The sequence below is a fragment of the Urocitellus parryii genome, chromosome 4 (genome assembly GCF_045843805.1).
Source record: "Urocitellus parryii isolate mUroPar1 chromosome 4, mUroPar1.hap1, whole genome shotgun sequence".
NCBI lineage: Eukaryota > Metazoa > Chordata > Mammalia > Rodentia > Sciuridae > Urocitellus > Urocitellus parryii.
Window position 1 is genome coordinate 75,962,783 of NC_135534.1, and position 5,524 is coordinate 75,968,306.

A 5,524-nucleotide genomic window follows, 5' to 3' on the forward strand; every position below is an offset into this window, starting at 1 on the left:
AGGCGGGTGGACCAATGGTACAGAATAGAGGACACAGTAACCAATCCACAAAACTACAACTATCTTATATTTGATAAAGGGGCTAAAAGCATGCAATGGAGGAAGGATAGCATCTTCAACAAATGGTGCTGGGAAAACTGGAAATCCATTTGCACCAAAATGAATCTGAATCCCTATCTCTCGCTGTGCACAAAAGTTAACTCAAAATGGATCAAGGAGCTTGATATTAAATCAGAGACATGGCATCTGATAGAAGAAAAAGTTGGTTATGATCTACACGCTGTGGGATCGGGCTCCAAATTCCTCAATAGGACACCCATAGCGCTAGAGTTAACAAATAGAATCAACAAATGGGACTTACTCAAACTAAAAAGTTTTTTCTCAGCAAAAGAAACAATAAGAGAGATAAACAGGGAGCCTACATCCTGGGAACAAATCTTTACTCCACACACTTCAGATAGAGCCCTAATAACCAGAATATACAAAGAACTCAAAAAATTAGACAATAAGATAACAAATAACCCAATCAATAAATGGGCCAAGGACCTGAACAGACACTTCTCAGAGGAGGACATACAATCAATCAACAAGTACATGAAAAAATGCTCACCATCGCTAGCAGTCAGAGAAATGCAAATCAAAACTACCCTAAGATACCATCTCACTCCAGTAAGACTGGCAGCCATTAGGAAGTCAAACAACAATAAGTGCTGGAGAGGATGCGGGGAAAAGGGCACTCTTGTTCATTGCTGGTGGGACTGCAAATTGGTGCAGCCAATTTGGAAAGCAGTATGGAGATTTCTCGGAAAGCTGGGAATGGAACCACCATTTGACCCAGCTATTCCCCTTCTCGGTCTATTCCCTAAAGCCCTAACAAGAGCATGCTACAGGGACACTGCTACATCGATGTTCATAGCAGCTCAATTCACGATAGCAAGACTGTGGAACCAGCCTAGATGCCCTTCAATAGATGAATGGATAAAAAAAATGTGGCATTTATACACTATGGAGTATTACTCTGCATTAAAAAATGACAAAATCATAGAATTTGGAGGGAAATGGATGGCATTAGAGCAGATTATGCTAAGTGAAGCTAGTCAATCTTTAAAAAACAAATACCAAATGACTCCTTTGATATAAGGGGTGTAAACAAGGACAGGGTAGGGACGAAGAGCTTGAGAAGAATATTTACAGTAAACAGGGATGAGAGGTGGGAGGGAAAGGGAGTGAGAAGGGAAATTGCATGGAAATGGAAGGCAATCCTCAGGGTTATACAAAATGTCATATAAGAGGAAAGGAGGAGTAAGTCAAGAGAATACAAATGGAAGAAATGATTTACAGTAGAAGGGGTAGAGAGAGAAAAGGGGAGGGGAGGGGAAGGGAGGGGAGGGGGGATAGTAGACAATAGGACAGACAGCAGAATACATCAGACACTAGAAAGGCAATATGTCAATCAATGGAAGGGTAACTGATGTGATACAGCAATTTGTATACGGGGTAAAAGCGGGAGTTCATAATCCACTTGATTCAAACCGTGTAATATGATGTATTAAGAACTATGTAATGTTATGAACGACCAATAAAAAAAAAAAAAAAACCATCTCTTCAAAAAATCCTTGGCAAAACATTACAGGAAGAGGAAATGGAAAATAACATTGAAAACCAACAATGGGAGGTAGGACAGTAAAGGGGGGAAAGTAGTCAAAGAGGATAACAAATCAGGTTTAGTAACATCAATAAACAAATATGGATAGAAGAACAAACCATATCTCAATAATAACCCTAAATGTTAATGGCTTAAACTCACCAATTAAGAGACACAGGCTAGTAGAATGGATCAAAAAACAAGACCCAACAATATGCTGTCTACAGGAGACGCATTTGATAGGAAAAGATATACATAGACTGAAGGTGAAAGGTTGGGAAAAATCATATCACTCATATGGACCGCGGAAACAAGCAGGAGTGTCCATACTCATATCTAATAAAATAGATTTCAAGCCAAAGCTAATCAAAAGGGATATAGAAGGACACTTCATACTGCTCAAGGGAACCATACACCAACAAGACATAACAATCATAAATATATATGCCCCAAATAATGGTGCAGCTGTGTTCATCAAGCAAACTCTTCTCAAGTTCAAGAGTCTAATAGACCAACATACAATAATCATGGGAGACTTCAACACACCTCTCTCACCACTGGACAGATCTTCCAAACAAAAGTTAAATAAGGAAACTATAGAACTCAATAACACAATAACAACCTAGACTTAATTGACATATATAGACTATACCACCCAACATCAAGTAGCTACACTTTTTTCTCAGCAGCACATGGAACCTTCTCAAAAATAGACCATATACTATGTCACAGGGCAACTCTTAGACAATACAAAGGGGTAGAGATAATACCATGCATCTTATCTGATCATAATGGAATGAAACTGAAAATCAATGATAAAAGAAGAAAGGAAAAAGCAAGCATCACCTGGAGAATGAACAATAGGTTGCTGAGTGATCAATGGGTTTTAGAAGACATCAAGGAGGAAATTAACAAATTCCTAGAGTTAAATGAAAACACAGACACAACATATCGGAATCTATGGGACACATTGAAAGCAGTTCTAAGAGGAAAATTCATTGCTTGGAGTTCATTCCTCAAAAAAAGAAAAAACCAACAAATAAATGATCTCATACTTCATCTCAAAATCCTAGAAAAAGAAGAGCAAAACAACAGCAAAAGAAGTAGAAGGCAAGAAATAATTAAAATCAGAGCTGAAATTAATGAAATTGAAACAAAAGAAACAATTGAAAAAATTGACAAAACTAAAAGCTGGTTTTTTGAAAAAATAAATAAAATTGACAGACCCTTAGCCATGCTAACGAAGAGAAGAAGAGAGAGAACCCAAATTACTAGCATACGGGATGAAAAAGGCAATATCACAACAGACACTTCAGAAATACAGAAGATAATCAGAAATTACTTTGAATCCTTATACTCCAATAAAATAGAAGATAGTGAAGGCATAGATAAATTCCTTGAGTCCTATGATCTGCCCAGATTGAGCCAGGAGGATATAGACAACCTAAACAGACCAATAACAATAGAGGAAATAGAAGAAACCATCAAAAGACTACCAACTAAGAAAAGCCCAGGACCGGATGGGTATACAGCAGAGTTTTACAAAACCTTTAAAGAGGAACTAACACCAATACTTTTCAAGCTATTTCAGGAAATAGAAAAAGAGGGAGAACTTCCAAATTCATTCTACGAGGCCAACATCACCCTGATTCCGAAACCAGACAAAGACACATCAAAGAAGGAAAACTACAGACCAATATCTCTAATGAACCTTGACGCAAAAATCCTCAATAAAATTCTGGCGAATCGGATTCAAATACATATCAAAAAAATTATACATCATGATCAAGTAGGATTCATCCCTGGGATGCAAGGCTGGTTTAATATACGGAAATCAATAAATGTTATTCACCACATCAATAGACTTAAAAATAAGAACCATATGATCATCTCAATAGATGCAGAAAAAGCATTCGACAAAGTACAGCATCCCTTTATGTTCAAAACGCTAGAAAAATTAGGGATAACAGGATCATACCTCAACATTGTAAAAGCAATCTATGATAAGCCACAGGCCAGCATCATTCTGAATGGAGAAAAATTGAAGGCATTCCCTCTAAGATCTGGTACAAGACAGGGATGCCCTCTCTCACCACTTCTGTTCAACATAGTCCTCGAAACACTGGCCAGAGCAATTAGACAGTCAAAAGAAATTAAAGGCATAAAAATAGGAAAAGAAGAACTTAAATTATCACTATTTGCAGATGATATGATTCTATACCTAGCAGACCCAAAAGGGTCTACAAAGAAGCTATTAGAGCTAATAAATGAATTCAGCAAAGTGGCAGGATATAAGATCAACACGCATAAATCAAAGGCATTCCTGTATATCAGCGACAAATCCTCTGAAACGGAAATGAGGACAACTACTCCATTCACAATATCCCCCCAAAAAATAAAATACTTGGGAATCAACCTAACAAAAGAGGTGAAAGATTTATACAATGAAAATTACAGAACCCTAAAGAAAGACATAGAAGAAGACCTTAGAAGATGGAAAAACGTACCCTGCTCATGGATAGGCAGAACTAACATCATCAAAATGGCGATATTACCAAAAGTTCTCTATAGGTTCAATGCAATGCCAATCAAAATCCCAACAGCATATCTTGTAGAAATAGATAAAAGAATCATGAAATTCATATGGAATAATAAAAGACCCAGAATAGCAAAAACAATACTAAGCAGGAAGTGTGAATCAGGCGGTATAGCGATACCAGACTTCAAACTATACTACAGAGCAATAGTAACAAAAACAGCATGGTACTGGTACCAAAACAGGCGGGTGGACCAATGGTACAGAATAGAGGACACAGTAACCAATCCACAAAACTACAACTATCTTATATTTGATAAAGGGGCTAAAAGCATGCAATGGAGGAAGGATAGCATCTTCAACAAATGGTGCTGGGAAAACTGGAAATCCATTTGCACCAAAATGAATCTGAATCCCTATCTCTCGCTGTGCACAAAAGTTAACTCAAAATGGATCAAGGAGCTTGATATTAAATCAGAGACACGGCATCTGATAGAAGAAAAAGTTGGTTATGATCTACACGCTGTGGGATCGGGCTCCAAATTCCTCAATAGGACACCCATAGCGCTAGAGTTAACAAATAGAATCAACAAATGGGACTTACTCAAACTAAAAAGTTTTTTCTCAGCAAAAGAAACAATAAGAGAGATAAACAGGGAGCCTACATCCTGGGAACAAATCTTTACTCCACACACTTCAGATAGAGCCCTAATAACTAGAATATACAAAGAACTCAAAAAATTAGACAATAAGATAACAAATAACCCAATCAATAAATGGGCCAAGGACCTGAACAGACACTTCTCAGAGGAGGACATACAATCAATCAACAAGTACATGAAAAAATGCTCACCATCTCTAGCAGTCAGAGAAATGCAAATCAAAACTACCCTAAGATACCATCTCACTCCAGTAAGACTGGCAGCCATTAGGAAGTCAAACAACAATAAGTGCTGGCGAGGATGTGGGGAAAAGGGCACTCTTGTTCATTGCTGGTGGGACTGCAAATTGGTGCAGCCAATTTGGAAAGCAGTATGGAGATTTCTCGGAAAGCTGGGAATGGAACCACCATTTGACCCAGCTATTCCCCTTCTCGGTCTATTCCCTAAAGCCCTAACAAGAGCATGCTACAGGGACACTGCTACATCGATGTTCATAGCAGCTCAATTCACGATAGCAAGACTGTGGAACCAGCCTAGATGCCCTTCAATAGATGAATGGATAAAAAAAATGTGGCATTTATACACTATGGAGTATTACTCTGCATTAAAAAATGACAAAATCATAGAATTTGGAGGGAAATGGATGGCATTAGAGCAGATTATGCTAAGTGAAGCTAGTCA